Raw genomic sequence first — 19,646 nt, 5'->3', positions numbered from 1 at the left:
TTGGATATATTAACAAATTTATTCCTAAATATTCTGATTTAATTGCTGTGAAAAACAAATATGGATATATATATAGTGACATATACGATAAACATGAAGTGTAGATCCTCCCTTCTGCTGGCGTTAACACAGCTATATTTATTTTTTTTTATTTTTGTTTAACACAAATTAAATACTGTGAAGTTTACAATTACTAAAAAAAAATAATAATGTATTATGCATAAAACTAATTTTAAATGACCTTCGTCTATGCCTTAAGAGGGACTGGGATATGTAAATGAATACTTGCTGGTCACTTAATCCGTCCTTTACAAATATAAAAAAGATGTAGCACTTAGTTTGTCGTGCTTTTAGATAAAGCCTATGTCCACTGGAATTTTGTTTTGTATTTTCCATCCAGAAGAGTTGCGATTCGATTTGCTGCTGGCAAACGAGTAAGCATGATGAGAAAAATACCATCCTTCAGATGTTCACAAAAATATTACTCTGTCAGAAATTCGTTTTAAAATTTGGAATTGTGTCTTAACAATTTGCATTAAGGATTCAAACTTCTTGAATTTTGTTCAAACCTTTAAAAAAAGTAGCCACATTTTGAGATTCTATTATTAATGTTTAGAATTGGGCCAATGCTTTACTCCTCAAATATATTTTGCTGCTAGATTGCAAAGATGTAAGGGTGTTAAAATATTGTTTGGGAAGGACATTGGTTCATGTGTATTTTGTCTAAAAACTACACGTAGCTTTGCCATTTTATGTCAAATATGTCAACTTCAGAGTGTATATGACATCACAATGACACCAACATTGAACTATATGCAATATAATGTAAAGATTATATTAACCTGTTCATTTATCAATAACATAATTGCTATTATTTTGAAAGGCTTGAATAAATGGCCAGAATCGATTTGCGCCAATTAAAGATTTGAAAGATTTGTAAAGGTATCAATTGTGCCAATCTCTATTTTTCTGGTGGTATTAATTGCGACAATAAATGGTATCAAAAGTGCGCCACATTTACCTGTATATTGTTCTACCTATATTATACACGACACACGTGCACGTGCTATAATTAACATATTGACCCTAGATTAAACTGAACACTCATCAAAATTAAAAACACTCACCAATAGATAAATTATTCAGTAATAAAATAGTTTTTCAGATGTAAAGATGTCTGATATATTATTCAAGAAAATAGAGTCTAAAAGAGGGAAACCTATCATTGTGTAAAAGATCACCATGTCCGTCAGGCATGTATTAAGAAAATTGGAGAAATTAGATGGAGATGTACCGCTTTCCACTCTCATTGCAACAAAAAAATTGTATGCTTCACATCCGTCAATGTTTGTGTTGAAGATACTCTCACAAAGGGTCAGGCCACGACATACATTAAAATCTAAAGTGCTGACTCAGAGGCTGAGAGAAGTCGACACGACTCGGAAAAAGAAAATTTTGCTCGATAAAAGTACCAAAAACTAGTGAGAGGAGAAGTGAGTAGAAAGGAATATGTTTCTATTTTAAGTTACAAATACCTGCCTTTGGTTTAATATTGAACAGAGACATATTATAGTTTTAACTTTGTATATATGAGTGAACATTTTAATTCAGCACATTTTTTGTCAATCATTTAGTAGATGTTAATATATTAAGGAAAAATAAACAAATTGATAAAATTTGCACAATTGTTTGAGAGGTTTATTGGCGCTAATGGAAGTTATATAGTTTTCAAAATGAAGAGGCGCAGAAGCAGCATTGGCGCAAAAATGTTGTGGCGCCAATGATTTCATTTTTGTCGCAAATTGATATCGGCCGAATAAATTGACCTTTTTTCAGGAACCAGATAATGGCACTTAATCGCATACCCCAGTAAACCGGGGTCACACATTCACGATTTTTACTGCTGTCCTTGATAAGACCATTCCCGATTAAAATTTGTTAAAAGTCTGATCAAGATCATATGAATCGTGGCTGAAAATTCAAACTTTAATTAAAATTTGTTAAAACATTTATTTAATCATAATAACAATCAGATATTGTTCAGGAAGCGTCACAATTTAGCCGTTTCCATCCGAATATGTCCCGATTATCCCGTTCTCAATCCGATTCTAATCCGATTTGTATCTTTCGCAAAAAAACGACCTAATCTATCCCGACAGCTTCCCGATTCTGCCGAATGCGGTCCGACAGAGATCATACAGTGACCAGACAGTGAACCGACGCTGAAGGAAGATATCCGTTAGAAAACTGTCGCCATATTCGGGACGATCAGGTACTGTCGGAACGCAATCCTATCACAGTCTGCTGTACCGCATTGCAAACGGTTTTGTCTGGACTCAGTCGTATCGTGTTCTGTAATTGTCGGGACTCTGACATTGGTATTATTGCCGAATTTCGTATTAATAACGGCACTGTTCCGGAACAGTTTCGGCAAAGATGGTTCGCATTCGGCAAGATCTGGATGCAATCTGGACTCAATCGGCAAAAAAAAACATCAATGACAAATTTCTTCAGATCATGCCCGTTCAACAGGACACCGTCCAGAAAACACAGAACACAGAACATTGTTACGATTTTGATCCGATACAGCAGAATCTGTCAAGACATAGTCACGACAATTTCCGATCCGTAGGAATCTGTTACGGACGTATACGACTTCGTTCAGACAATGATAGGACATTCCAGATCTTTGAGGATAGTAATCAGACTTTTTCACTTTTCGTGTCTTAGCGCTGTCTGATCTCAAACGGGAGCCATAACCGGCACTGTGTGAACGCCACATTACATCTAACGTTTAACAACTAAGGTTAAGGTTGCATTTCCCAAAGAATAGTGAACTGTGTTGTTGTGCAGTGTAGGGCCTTAAATTTTTGTGCTTTTCAACGGACGCATTTTAAATCGTTCGCTTTCCTAAAGTTTGGTCTCCATATAAAGTAAGATATTCTTTAAACACGTGATGTACAACGGAAATCATACTCTACATTTAAATGATTGTTTCCTGTCAATTGAAAACAAATTTCCTTGTTTTAGAAGTTTTGTATGTTGTTTTACGTCACTTGACATTGTTTATAATTATTGTATTCGGTATTAAAATTAAGAACCATGGTTAAATAAATAACAAAGGTAACGAGAACATTTGATTTGGAATGATAACTTTTTCTGCAGTTTCTGTCATACTCTTTACAAATGCAGTATGTTATTTAGAGGATGGTCCTGGTATTTGCAAAACGGAGGCATTGGCCAGAACGTAAGTGTAATAACTTTTCTATCTCCCAAAATATTGTAAACCAACGTGAAATTTAATAAAAAACATATTAAATACTACGAACATGACGAAGAACCTAGAATTTTTTTTTTATTTGCCTTTTTTGCTGTTGGGTATAGTTTTAGACTACATGTAAAAGTAAAATAACAAAAAATACCGAACCTTAAGGAAAATTCAAAACGGAAAGTCCCTTATGAAATGACAAAATCAAAAGCTCAAACACATCCAACGAATGGAAAACAACTGTCATATTACTGACTTGGTCCAGGTGTTTCCTTATGAAGAAAATGGTGGAATAAACCTGAAATTTAGTTTCACTTCATACAAATGTACTACTTTATATCAAAATCAAAACAAAATATTTTAGACGATTGGTAATATGCAAAATTATGTATTATACTGAACGAAACAACAATACCAGGAAAAAAACATTAATTTGCATATTATCGTAAACCTCAGTACGTCTATCTCTATCTTACAATATAAAAGTATAGGTCCATTTTTAGATTTGAAAAATGAACTTTTCGAGCACTTGAGTTTCGTGTTACTCAATTGGTTAGTTTTGTGAGTAGTGTTTTGTGGACTGTTTATGTGTACGTTATTCTGTTTGTACATGCGTCTAGTTTTCTTCGACTTATAGTTTAGAGTTTGACTAATTTCGCAGACGCTTGTGATTGTATCATTGGAACAAGTATCGTTTTCCTCTATTAAAGATAAACATAATATAAGGAAAATTAACAATGCATGATAAAGAAAATTATGTAAACGATTAAGAAATTATTTGTGATTTTATGACGTCATTATATTCATTTCGTTTATGAACTAATCCAACTTGCTGATTTATACACATTTACGTCTATATTTATGTGGTGGGAATCATGCACAGCCATGCAAGAAACAAAAGCATGATTATGGATTAAATTTCTAACAGCTACTCACATAATTGTCAAATATGAAATTGTTTCCTGGTTGTGGCACACTTTATAAATCAAAGAAAACCTGAATATTTTAAACGAGTCATTTTTGTTGCAATGGTTACTCATATATATTTCTGAACAATTTTTGACCTTTAAAGGTCATGTTTATTCCAATCCTTTAATAGGTACATGTATGGTTAATTTTAAATGTGCACTCAGTTGTGAACTAAATATTGTACTCCTTTTAAACTTTAACATTGATAGTCAATTAATGATAATTACCAATGCAGATAGTACTAAACTAAGAGACAAACAACTGCTCGCAACAATAATCATCATTTGGTCATACAAAATGGGTGAGGGGTACAAAGAAATGATTTTACCAAAAATATGTACATCCCATATCAATTATTTCTTTTCAAAATTCTTAGATATGTATGTTTGCAATCATTTATAGCAAAGAAGTAGAAATAATATGCTTCTTGTTTAAAAAAAGAGAAAAATCCCAAATTTAAAAAATTGACAGCATGGTCAATTTGACACGAAAAAGCAACACATTTTTATAAATCTTTCTAATATTAACACCAACCTATAGTTTTTTTTAAGTTAAATTTATTCAGATTGGTCCACTCAATCTTTAGCGAAAGTATGAAAAAAAGTTTAATTGTGATAATGATAATAGCCCAAAAAAGGGGTAAAAATTGATGAAAAATTGGAAATTCTTTAAATCAAATGGCAGCAGCAAAAAATAAAAAATAAAAAAAAAAAACAAGTGCACCACCATATGATTTTTTCTGCATCAATTACTTTCTTACAGTCATAATATCCCAAAAACCAGGTAGAGAAAAAAAGTTTAACTCTAGAAATTTTTGGCCCCTCAGAGGTGTACATCCTTAAAGTCCAGTGGCAAATATTTCATACATGTTCATGCGAATGTTAACCTTGAATCTACAGTGAACAGGCACAGTTCCTAAATAGGATGATGAAAAACTACTTGCAAATATGCACTGAAGATAATTAAAAAAGACCATGACATGTTTCGAGTAAGACAAATAAAATGCCTTTTCCATACTTTGGATTTGACAACTTCATGAAAAGCGACGAAAATGCAAACGACGTTCATTGACATTTGTTTAAGCAAAGATTTGCTCTTCTAATAATAAACGAAAATTGTAAAGAAATCGTTTAATTCGTAAACAGGTACCTATAATAATGACGGAAAGTTACTTCAAGTCAAAAGTATAAAGCATTTAAAGAGTAACTTACTTATTTCAGAAACAGATACAGGCAAAACGTGAAAAAATTTTGTTGTGAAGGCTATAAAGAAGTAAACGGTATGTGTGTTGGTAAGTACTGTATGTACAATACTCTGCAGAGTCGGCCTATCTAACGCAACCTGGAATTTAACAGAAATATGAGTAACGACGAACCATTACAAATCACACAATGTGCAAATAATCCTCAGTTAGGTTTTAACTCACAGGGAGTCAGACATATCAAATCTTCAAGCATCTGGTTTAATTTCACTTTTGAACCTTTTATCACTTTTCATACGTAATGTATGTATCGATTCATCAAAAGCTTGGTCCAAGAGTCAAATGGAGGTAAACGTATTGTATGCTTATAACATTTGAATATTATGTATTTAACATGCGAAATCAGTTTACTATGAATTCTGGAAATGCTGTATACAAATAATGCTATCGATATTTAGAATACCAGTTTTTATGACATCTATCTCATCACAACATTTGCAATGATAAAACCATCGCAAACCTTCTGAATTAACAGTATTATTATGTAAACAATCGACAAATATCGGAGGATTCCAATACCCTACAATCAAGTATCTTCCGAGGTGTGCCGAATGATTCTGTGAATTCATATTTCTTTTGCTGTACAGATTGTCCAGAGTGTACCTCTCTGACATGTCCTGACAATTATTGTGGCGATACATGTATAGAGATGTGCGATTGTCCTCAAAATGCATACTGTGATAGACTGTTTTGTTGCATTTGTGTAGCTGGCTTACATGGATATTTTTGTAATGAAAGTAAGATTTAAAACTTTTTATTTAACAACAGAAAATATCTTTGCCAAAATAAACTTACAGAAATCAAACCCTTGATTTTAAATGAATTTGATAATGAAACATCAATTTCGATACACATTAAAAGACACAAACTGACAATTATCAAAGATTGCAATAAAGCAATAAAATTGCCGACAACTGACAAAACTGATACACCAGAGTACGATAATGAATCTGTAATGATTTAAAGAGTAACACAATCAAGGCACTTGTCACGCATCTTACATAATCTACAGTCAATGAATATTACCAAGGATCTTTCTTGGTCTGACACGCACATGATTTGTATTTGAAATGTATAGTGCTGTACTAGGTTAACAAGATTATGATTTTTTGTAATAATGTTTTAATCCATGTTCATCACGTTGAAGACATACTTGCTATTATTTACGGTATGAAGTGATTTTTACAGGAAAACGTAATGAAAAAATAAAAGATCCGACATAGGACAATCCTTAAAACACTTAAACAAGCAGAGTCTTATTTCAATTTTTTTTCTATTATTGTATAAAAAAAATTAAGTTAATGGTAGCATGTTCTTTTTAAGATTGTATGTGTATTTGATTATCTATTATTTTATTGAAAGACAGGGTCAAACTAACAGAACATAAGTTGAAGTTTCAATTTCACTATTAGTAACGTATTGTATTGTCTTTAGCATGTACACATGGATTTTATGGACCAGGATGTAAAAACAAATGCAACTGTCAAAGGTTGGAAAAATGTGACCCAGTTACAGGCACTTGTACCTCTATAACTTCAACTATATGTCCACCTAGTAAGTTTCCGATAGACAAGATACCTGTCGTATTATCGTTCGGACAACATCAATAATCAAAACAAATGTTAGTAATAGGTTAAACGTTGAAGGTTGAAATAGCGTTACAAACACTGTCAGGGTACGAAATTTGGAAGTTCTAGGTACAAGAAGGTGTTTGATCCAGATATCTTAAAATCAAAACTTTTTCTGTTAATATTTCTGATTTGAAATTTTGTGTAAGAATCATATTTTTTACTTAAACAAAAAACTTTAAAAAAAAATAAACTTATGATAATGTGTATACACCTTTTTAGACCTTAGGGTAGGGAGTGGATATACGTATAGGCACATGGACCATTGCTGCTCGACAAAGATAGCTATATAAATATTCGTATGTTTGAACGGGATGTATGACACGCAGCTATGGCAGACCGGAATAAGAATGTTACAAAAAAGATGATTTCAGCTTCCCAATTTTGAACTTTCGATTACTTTACGGAGTATATATCTCCCAGTTGATACGATATTCAAGGGCTTGCATTTCCAATCATGATTTCCTTGGTATAAGGTTGCTGCTTACAAGGAGGCTTATTAAACCAAGAGTTCCAAGCGGTGAAGTTGAAATCATCCCTTCGTAAATGTTACGGACGCCATCACGAGTTTGTTGACCGTTATGAAATATCTGTTCACAGGTGACGATGGATATGTTCAATCGTCGTTATTACAATCCCGTCCACTTTTCCTCGAATGTGACCAACCAACTTAGAGTTATCATCGGGTTTATACTCACATAAGCAACACGACGGGTGCCACATGTGGAGCCGGGTCTGCTTACCCTTCCGGAGCACCTGAGATCACCCCAGTGTTTGGTAAGGTTTGTGTTGCTCAGTCTCTAGTTTTCTATGTTGTATCTTGTTTATTGTTGTTTGACTGTTGGTCTTTTTCTCCTTTAGCCATTGCGTTGTCAGTTTATTTTTGACTTATGAGTTTGAATGTCGCTTTGGTATCTTTCGCCTTTCTTTTTTCAAAACGGAATATTCGTTTGTGGCCATCGCTTATGAGTTTGAATGTCCCTTTGGTATCTTTCGCCTCTCTGTTACAACTAATAAGTCGTGGTAAGATAATGCCCCGCTGTTTGCTTGAAACTATTAGCAATTATTTTATACGGGTGTCTATATTGGATCTAAATCAAGGCAGACGTTCTACCCCTATCTACATGCTTACCTTTTTTTGCAAATTTCCAACATATGTTTTTTATCAGTCGATCCACTTTACAGAAGCTTACTCATTGGTTTGCTATCTAATTTGTTCTTGCCCCGAAAATATTTGATTTTTTTCTGAATGAAGTTGGTCGACCAATTATCATTAATATTTATTTCCATTCATACACGTTCTAGCATTATATGGAATAAATCAATCCTTTGTATCACTTAAGTCATCCACTATCTGATCTATATTCCATTACGAATTCCAGATTACTTTTAAAAAATAATTCATATTTTTACTTTAAACTACTAGACATGCATTATTCAACTTAAAGTTCTTGTAAATGCATATTGTATAGAAACATGTTTTTATACATTTTTGTTCTTTTAGACACAACTTCTATTAACATGATTAACAATTTGAATAATGCTGTTAGCATCAAAAGTATCAATTTGTCATTGGATGGAATGGGTGATACACCAGGCAAGTTTAAATCATACTGATTTGTACATAGAATGTTTAAATACTTTATTTTAATCAAAACTATTCAATATTGCTTTGTTAACCTTAAATATAAGCAGCATTAGTTGCTATTTTGGCATATATTAATAAACACTTTCTCTGACGTTGATTCGAGCGTCACTGATGAATAATATTTTGTAGACTAAACGCGCGTAAGACAAACAAAATTAAAGTCAGGTATCCATGATGAGTTTAGTTACCATTAGATAAACATGCAATAAAAAGACACAAAGTTCGTTTCCAGCATTAGACTTTAAAATTGGTTTAAAGCACTATTTCACAGTTGAAGAAATAAAACAGTACCTGGCAACTGGAACTTTAGTGTTGGAGTTAATTTTCTCTGCCTTATGAATGTTAATTATATGTCAATCGTTAAAAGTGTAAAAAAAAATATCATAATTTCATATAACACAACCTCTGTTATAGTGCACAATGAAGAAAAAGGCAAAATATGGGCTAACCTCTGTACACACGGAAGCTCTGAAATTAGTTTTTAAACATCTTGACTGTATACATTATTTGTAATGTTCAATTTTGTTTAAAGCGGTATTTTGTTATGAATAATAAATATAATACATTAAAGGATACAAGGTGTCATAAGTAAAAAAAAAGAAAAAAAAAAGAAAGAAAGAGGAGAAAAGGAATGACAAATAGGACCCGTCACGGTTAGTGCAGCCATGTTGAATAGGGAGCAGATTTTTATAATGGAAGTAAAAATGGTTTGCAAAATACGGGAAAACATCATTAAAAAAAGACAGTTGCTTGGAAACATGCATAGGATTCCCGTACTATCATACTATTTCCACATCTATCCAAAAAATCTGCCCACTATTCAATATGGCCGAACTAACTTGTGAAGTGGACTATTGTCCGGATCTGTTCATGTTGATGTACCTGTTTTTTTTTTTTAATTAAACAAAGTATGGTTAATCCCTTTGTAAAAAATGATAGTTGAACATACGATGGCCAATGCTTTTAGAAACGGTCTGATAAACGAAGAAAATATGTGTTTTTGCATATGTTTGGTTAGTTATATATATAAATATGTCAATGTTATTCATCCACAGGAAATGCAATTATATCACATTTTACACATGTAAATTAAGTTCACCTGAGAACTTATACTTTGACTTGTTCACATACTTTGAAAATTGAAAAGAGACTATTTGATTATCTTATATGAATGTAACCTTAAATATTGAATACAATTGTAGGAAATCAACCACAAGTGACTGAAGTTTTCAAATTCATCGTTATTGCTGTAATGATAGGAGGCGTGATGATCATCATAATAGTAAATATAGTATGTAAAATATCTTGGTCAAGGGATCGGATTGAGCAATACATCGTTCGTGATGGGCTAAATACAGAAACGGTTGGTCATTATGTGGAAATAAATCCAAACGATGAAATGAGTCAAGAAGAGCTTGAACGCCTGCAGGAACCATTCCTTTCACCACCATCAAATGCCAACAATGTTAGTCACAGGCCACAATTAGTACAGTGCAATGCTATTAGCAAGGCCACGAATTTTACTGATGCAAGTACGATGTCACATCTAGATGGAGCTTGTAAAATTCACAAATATTTTTCCTTGCCAATCCTTAGCAACAAGAGCAAACATGAAGCCCGAAATAACGCTGTAAAAAATCTAAAATCTCAAAGTTGTGATCAATTGACACATATTTCCCTCTCTATAACTGAGAATGACTACCTTAATCCTTATTGCAGTTTACTAAGATCAGGAGTGATTGGAAGTGATTATCTTAATCCATATACTACACTTCTGAAGACAACCGATAAAGGAATAAATAGTATAAGTTAAGAGATGTTTGACTAGCCAGTAATACAAATAAACTACTTACTTTACTTGTTAATTACAAATGCATTTACATGAATCATCTATTTATCAGCAATAATATTTACTTTAGATGGCAAAAAAAAAAAAACAAATCAAGGATAGCAAAAAAAAAAAAAAAAAAATCAAAAGAATTAAGTAGAGTAAATTTGTTTAATGGATTTGTGTGTCTGATAATTTCTTTGTCTAATGCTATCGAAGTTATTACCGTCTCACCGAAGACGGTATAAAGAGTTGCTCGATGCTCATTCCTTGGAATGCATGCTGTCTGCTACCCGAGTAGAAGATACGTTGATTGGTTGCTACAATTTAAAGTACTTTCTATATTTCAACAAAACTGGGCTCATCTGATTAAATGGGATTTCATTATTCGTAGTTTGATAAAATATATCGAAACCTACGCTTAGAATGCTTTAACATTTGAAGAATTTTGTTCAATATATTAATTCTTCAAGTTTCCCCGAAGAGCTCCATATTATTGTCAGATAGATAGTCCAATAATCTGTTAAGTCTCTGGTTCGTTAAGTTCGTCTTGCATTAGAAGATTGTATGTGTCAAATATGATAACATTATTTATGAATTGAAAAATGTGTTTTAGTAACATGTTCAATAGGAAACAAATTGTTGAAAAAAAAAATAACATTACAAAAGAAGTCAATTACTTTTTTTATTTTTCACTTTTTTTAATGTACGTATAACCATAAGGGTACAAACCAGGGTTTGTTTTAAATTTAGCATTATATGAACATATTCTCATCCTGATATACATCTATTTCTTCAGCAAACATTTAACACCATCCATCTTTTCTCTAGTGTTAAGTCATATAAACCGAGTGTAAAACAGAAGATATGGAATATTATGTGCATTTTTTTTTTGTTTTTTGGCAGGACTCCACTTCAGAACATTTTTGGTTTTTTTTGGCAGGACTCCACTTCAGAACATTCTCTTTTACACATTACTACATTTTTCGATATCATCTTTTTATCAATTAAAATAAATTTTGAAGTTATATTACGACTTTCTTCTTGTTCTTATATGAATTATAACGAAAATAAAGAACACCTGACAGTTTTAATTGTATTTACGACTCATGATCAACCATCAGATTGTTACTCTCTGACAAAAATGCCTTAATCAGGGCAACACTAGAACACCTATCCTGAAAGAGAATTAGTCGCTAACAAATTATGTTTATAGTACCACAATGAACAGTTTCAATAAAATAAAAAATACATGTTGGCAAATGTAGCTCTGATTTCCATATACTAAAACTTAAATGGGGTTAAACAAAGTTAACTGGAGAATTCCGCTCAAGCAGGTGCTAGGGGCCGTCATAAACTTGCAGTGAGGTGAGAGTTGTTTTGTTTGCTCCATGTTGAAGGCCTCACTGTGACTGAGAAAATAAAAGTATAAAACCGCTGTTCCTTTATTTTTTTGTGAATTGTTTGATGTGCATGTACTGATGTTTTTGTCATGGATGGATACTCCGTATCCTTTGTTTTTTTCTATTATATCAACGGAGTTTGTCCCTCGTGCTGTGTGAAGGCCGTAGAAAGTTTCCCCGTGCTTGATATGTATGCTCTTCTGTATTTGTAAGGTTATGTTGTATTAATTCTTGAGATAACTTCCCTTATGTGTGCCACATCATTCTCTCAATTTCAGGCCAGTTTGTTAACTAAAATTTGAATAAGACAAACATCACCTATTCTTAGTCCTTATTTCTATCAAAGTTAAATTTTTCACTTCCTAACATTGTATGGGGCGGAATCAATATACCGTTATTTATACATCAGACCGTACTGGTTACCGGAATTTTGGATACACCAAACAAGGTACTTCAAGTCTGAATCACAGGCAATATATGCCCTCAGTTATAGGATTCATTCATACATTTTTGTTTTATTTAAAATTATCAGTCAATATGTGTTATACAAGGATCACCAGTCCTTCACCTTTCATCTGATACTTTAATTACTAAAATATGTCCTACATAGTTTTATATTTACAGCTATGCGTAGAAACTATTTTGTTTTAAATCTATTATTTTCCAGTATGTTCTTTTTTGACCGGGCCCGATTTGGGGGTGTTACATCTAACAAAGTCTATCCAAATTAATTTTGCAAAGAATTCCGCTCCAACTATACGTACAAACATGAAACTGCAAATTAAACAGTACATTTAAAAGCATACAAAATCAAATCAAATATAAAAATTTAAGACTCCACAAACTTGATCAAATTTGATAACAAAATTGATTAAAAAAATTATCAATGAATTAGTAAAAATCAAAAAAAAATATTATCTAAACTAAAACATATAAACAGACTTATCTTTCGAAATTGCTGAATGCTAATATTTAGTATTTATAAAATATGTTACCGAAAGACAAGGACTCATAATAAAATAATCCAAAAATACAGAGACACAATAAATCAAATCAAAAAGTAAAAATATTATTATAGCAAATCAACATCAGCCAAACACAATCAAACACAGATCCAGGTCCATACTATACATGCTATAAGCGATCCACAGAAACAACTTTGAATAAATGCATCTTTAGTCTTTTTTTAAATATCTCAAGTGATTACGAAGACTTGTTGAATAAAAGCGCTGCTGTTTGTGTGTTTCTTGCTGTGCATGTATTGATTTTGTGTCATGGATGGATACTCTATATGTGAGCTTAGACTAGAAAAACTAATTATAAAACAGAAACGAATTTAGTAATCTGATATATATTTCTTAACTTTTGTAATATTAAACATTAAACATTTCACAATAATGGTATATTTGTTTAAATCATTATCCAGAACAATGCCTTTGTATTTCTTTTAAAGGTGCCTTAAAATGTATTGTTCCAGGCTAAGGGTGCCTTAAAGTGTAGGCATTCGTACTAGCAGTGCGTTATTACCTTGTCCCTTTTCAAACGCTGAAGGCAACACTTATAAGGGATATGTGTGACTAGCCATGAAATTTTCAAGCTTATGGAGGTACAGGGGTCAAAATGAGTAACATTGCATTTTTATGAAGTATACATAGATTAAAAACACCCTGACAAGTTATTGTGCTAAATTTTGCTAAATAACTGAATTAAGGCCATTTTTGTTAGTTTAACAATGGTGATATAATTTAAACAATCAAAAACATATAAACCATGCAGGAGAAAAGACAAATTGCGTGAAATCAATACGCGATTCTAAACAGGATATTACTAATTCGCAAACAATCTACTTGTCAAGAAAACATAAAACTTTATTTTACTGTATGATATAATTAGACATTCAATAACAGGTCCCCCGATTACGAAACGTGACTTTACGTCAACATTTTCTCATCATGACGTTTAACACTATAAGCCTGGAAATGTCATGGCGGTTCACAATTATAAAGAACGCTTAAAGACCCAAATGTTGCAAAACACTTGTCCTACCTCCATGACAAATATGTTGTTGTCTCCGCAGATAAAGCCCCAAACAACATCGTTTTTGTGTGTAAATATCATTGCATAAACTGCTTGATAAATGAATTAGGTATTGACAATTCACTTGGAAACTCAACATATACCTTCACGACATTTACCAAAGAGGAAATCCTGGATAATCATAGGTCTATTCTATGTTCCTTTGGAATTTCAACCAAAGATGAAGAACTGGATATTCCATCACTGTATTGGATATCTAAACTACATAAGTGTCCTTACAAACAACGGTATATTGCTGGGTCTTCCAAGTGCTCCACAAAACCTCTTTCTAAATTATTAACATCTATTTTATCAGCAATCAAAGCCGGGCTCCAAAGTTATTGTGAAACTGCCTATTCTAGAGGTGGCGTGAATCAGATGTGGATACTAAAAAATTCCAAAGATCTTTTAGAGTACATACAATCTAAGACTCTCTCATCTTGCAATAGTATTAAAACATTTGACTTTTTACACTTTACACAAGTATTCCCAATTCCAAACTAAAAGACAAATTGAAAGAGTTGGTATTACTTTGTTTCATTGATACAAGTATCTTGTCTTGGGGAGGGATAAATCCTACTTTGTAAAGAATCACTCTGATTCAAACAAAAAATTCTCTGAAACTGACATAATCAAGATGCTTGATTTCTTGGTTGACAACATATTTGTTACGTTTTAAGGACGTGTTTTTCAACAGACTGTCGGAATTCCAATGGGAACCAATTGTGCCCCTCTTCTTGCCGACTTGTTTCTTTATTATTATGAGGCTGACTTCGTACAGGAACTTCTTAGGAAGAAAGAGTATTAAGAAGTTAGCAATATCCTTTACCTCTACGTTCCGCTATATAGATGATGTTCTCTCACTAAATAATACAAAATTTGGTGACTATGTTGAACGAATCTATCCCATCGAACTAGAGATAAAGGATACTACAGATATAGTTAAGTCTGCCTCATATCTTGACTTACATCTAGAAATTGACAATGAGGGTCGGTTGAAAACAAAACTTTACGACAAAAGAGATGATTTCAGCTTCCCAATTGTGAACTTTCCATTTCTATGTAGCAACATTCCAGCAGCGCCTGCATACGGAGTATATATCTCCCAATTGATACGATATTCCCGGGCTTGTGTTTCCTATCATGATTTCCTTGATAGAGGATTGCTGCTCACAAGGAAGCTTTTAAGCCAAGAGTTCCAAATGGTGAAGTTGAAATCATCCCTTCATAAATTTTACGGACGCCATCACGAGTTGGTTGACCGTTATGGAATAACCGTTTCACAGATGATGTCGGATATGTTCCTGATGTCGTAACTACAATACCCTTCCCTTTTCACGAATGTGACTTACCGAATTAGACTATTTACCGGATTTGTAATAACACGACGGGTGCCACATGTGGAGCAGGATCTGCTTACCCTTCCGGAGCATCTGAGATCACCCCCAGTTTTTTGTGGGGTTCGTGTTGCTTAGTCTTTAGTTTTCTATGTGTTTTCTATGTTGTGTCATTTGTACTATTATTTATCTGTTTGTCTTTTTGGCCATGGCGTTGTCAGTTTGTTTTCGATCTATGGGTTTGACTGTCCCTCTTGTATCTTTTGTCCCTCTTTTAAATACTTTTTCGACGGTCTAAAGAGCTAGAAATAAAAAAGTTCAAAAAACAATAGACCAATTACAGGAAGTAAAATTATATGTGGCAAATGTCTACGTAAAAACAAACGAAATTAGTTCTAGAATACTATGGTGTGTTCATTTCAAACTGTAAGCAGCAAATTATCTAAGGAAAACGTGAAAAGACATATTGTTAAACTTTGGTAAGCAATTTCATTTGATGAATTCTTTTCTTCAAAATTAAAAGTTATATTTCTGTGGACCTTTGAAATCTGTATCAAGTAACTTCACTATGAGTAACAGAAAGAGTAAATTATCAATTCAATGACACGTGTAGCAGTTTGTTTCTGAAACACATATAGAAATGATTTAAAGCAGGTGCAAAATATTACAATTTCTTGAATTTAACTACCTTCCACCACAAGTAAAAAAACAGACAGTAAATTACTAACAGATGACAACATGACATGTTCCAGTTGCCGTTACCACAACTGCGTCATCTTTTTCTCGATTGTGATATCAACGAGTTAGACTCATTATCAAATTTATACTTAAATTGAATTGAGTAACATGAGGGATGCCACTGGTAGTTCAAGATGTGTTCTCCCTTCTAAAGCGCCTGCTATTCCTCAGTTCTTTTATCATTAGTTTTGTGTTGCGCAGTGTTGAATTTTCTTTATATAATTTTGTTGACTTGTTTGTCTTTCAATCTTTGCCATGGCGTTGTCAGTTTGTTTTATCTTGAGTTTTGATTGTCCCCTTGGTATCTTCCGAATTTGACAACCAATTATCCGCCATCAGCACCATAGGAATAATGTGCTATGTTTCTTTCTTTTAAATGGTTATATCATTTGTTTGAAAACATTTATTCTAAACCAATTTAATTGTCATCATGATTCTGTTGTAAAAAACATATTCACATAGCGTACAATACATGTGAGTGCATATCTTCTTTTCTGGTTAATAGTGCTTTTAAAAAGCTGGTTTGTGTGGATAATTTTTGTTTTCATTGATGCAATACTTATATAGCTATAATCCATTCGTTTGATGTGTTTGAGCTTTTGAATTTTCCATTTGGTAAGGGACTTTTTGTTTTGAATTTTCCTTGGAGTTCGGTATTTTTGTTATCTTACTTTTTATATCATATATTATTTCTATATATAATACAACAGCTACCACTGCACGTGCTATCCATGACAATGTTAAAATAATGCATTGAAACACATATTGTTAAAGCGTTGATCGTGCGCGGATTTTGTATATGACGTTCATACAAAAACCATTTTATACCCCAATAAAATCATAAAAAGAAGTATTCAATTCTTAAAAGTAAAATTGTCTTTTATATAAAAAAAAAAGTAAGCACCAAAGCTCCAATAATGTTTAAAACATAACATTTGTTTTAAAATACCTTCGTCGCTTCCTTCAGCTGGACCAGACAATTTTTGTAAATTTACACTTGCTTGTCACTACATTTCGTCTCTCAGAAATGTACAAACTTCTAACACTATTTTTGTGGAGCTTTTTTCACGGGATCGCAGTTTGTAAGTTTTTAATCAAGGTGAGTTACGTTTTGGCTTTCTGTTGACAAATTGTGAACCCAATACATCTTAATTATTTGTTGCTGTTTGGGGTACATACCTAATTAAGATTGCAAGGTAATGATGATCGTATTTTTGTTTTTGCTGTACCGTTTCGGACCTTTTGTTTTTGTGCTTTCGAACGAATGCATTTTTAATCGGTTACTTTCCAAACTGTCTCCAGCGTATATGATGACGGATATTCTATAAACACGTTTTGTAGGAAGGAAATTGTACAATACATTTTAGTATGATTATTTCCTGTCAATTGGAAAAAATTTCCCTATTCTTAAAGTTTGTATGTCATTTGATGTCACTTTAAATTTTGTATCAATATTCTATTTTGTATTAAAATGAAGAACCATGATGATATTTTCATAAATGTAACAAAATCACTAGATTTGGAATGATAAGTTTTGTTGCAGTTTCTGTCGTATTGTTTACAAATGCAGTATGTCATTTAACAGATGGTCCCGGTGTTTGCAAAAAAGATCAAATGTTCAAAGCGTAAGTATGATAACCTTTCTATATTCAAAGATATTGTTACAAAACGTGAAACCTCTTTACGTTCACAAATCACGAGTTTTTGTAAGAAAGATTTTACAATGACGCTCGAAATGAAAGCCACATATACGAATAAGGGTTTAAACTAAAAAGAAAAACAAAATTATACTGACATGCATGATGAGGTTTGTTACAATAACTGAAATTAAACAAACAGGTGAAATTGAAATATTTAAAACAATATTAAAACACTACGAGGAACCTATAATTTTAGAATAGCTGTTTGGTAATGGGAATCTTTTTTTTGAAATGTCATTATACTGTACGAAATAATAATACGAGAAAAAGCATATTACGCTTTGCATATAATCGAAAGCCTATGTGTTATCGCAATCTTGCGCAAAAAAAAGAAGGGTCACTCATGTCCGTATTTAGCGCTATTCAGTGAAGTTTTGAGTAAATGAGCTTGGTGTGGCTCATTTTGTTAGTTTTGTGTATAGTGTTTTGTGGACTGTCTATTCGTCGTACTTTTTTCCAATGATGATGTCTGGCTTTCATCTACTTATAGTTAAGAACTTGTCTTACTTCACAGACACTTGTCATTGTTCCCTTAGTACAACTGTTTCCCTATATTTTAAGATGCACATAATATAAGGCAAATAATCAATGCGTGTAATAAAGAAGAAGAAACAAGTAAAACATTATTTGTGATGCTATGACATTGTATGTACAAACATGTAGTTCACTGAATAATCCATGATCCAATCTGACTGTATGCATATTTCCGTCTGTTTCTATGTAGTAGAAACATCATGCAAAGGTATGCAATAAACAACAGATTAATCATAGATAAGATTTCTTACAACTATTTACATAATTATTAAATATGAAATTGCTTCACCAATAAAAAAGATAGGAAACCCAGATAAATAAAACGAACCACAATGTGTCATTGTTTGTTGGTTACTCATATATATTTCATAACAATGTTTTACCTTTGAAAGTCATTTTTGCTTCAATCCGTAACCAGGTACATATATGATTAATTTAAGATTTGGACCAAATGTTGTCCTTATATTGTCTGTTTGAACACAATGACATTGATAGGCAAATGCTAATAATTACCAATTCAGGATACAGTCACTTCAACTTTTGTAAAGGAAATTAGACGGTTGATGTCAGAAAAGTGCCACATATCAAAGAAAGACAACAACATGACAAACGTTTAAAAACTCTAAAAGACAAACTACAGCCCACAGAAGTACATATTTAGCAACATGAAACCCGTCAAACCCATGGTACATTATGTCAAAGATCTCGTTAATCATAAATCGCGTTCGTCAATGTAAGAAACGAGAAAGGATGGACAAGATTCAATAAAGTTCAAGCAGAAAACGTTTTAATTTTAAATCTAAAGTAAATATGATATATACATTTCTAAATAGTGTTATCACAAAGTATTTCCGAATAAGCACTGATGACAAATGATAAAGACATTGACAATTTTTAAAGTACAAAAAAATTTAATACCTTTTCAATTATAATTTAAAAAAAAAACAACATTAAAAGTGTAAGGCATTATTAATTTTTTATTGTATTTTGTTTGTTCCCAGAAATTTTTGGAATTCTCTTAACTCTGATATTTAAAATAGAGGCAAAAGATACCAAAGGGACATTCAAACTCATAAGTATAAAAATAAACTGACAACGCCATGGCTAAATAGAAAAAGACAATCAGACAAACAACAGTACACAACATATAACATAGAAAACTAAAGACTGAGCAACACGAACCCCACCAAAAACTGGGAGATATCGTAGAAACTCCGGAAAGAAAAGCAGACCCTGCTCCAGATGTGGCACCCGTC

Source organism: Mytilus californianus, unplaced genomic scaffold, assembly GCF_021869535.1.
Source record: "Mytilus californianus isolate M0D057914Y unplaced genomic scaffold, xbMytCali1.0.p SCAF_8, whole genome shotgun sequence".
Lineage (NCBI taxonomy): Eukaryota > Metazoa > Mollusca > Bivalvia > Mytilida > Mytilidae > Mytilus > Mytilus californianus.
This window is presented reverse-complemented; position numbering follows the sequence as displayed.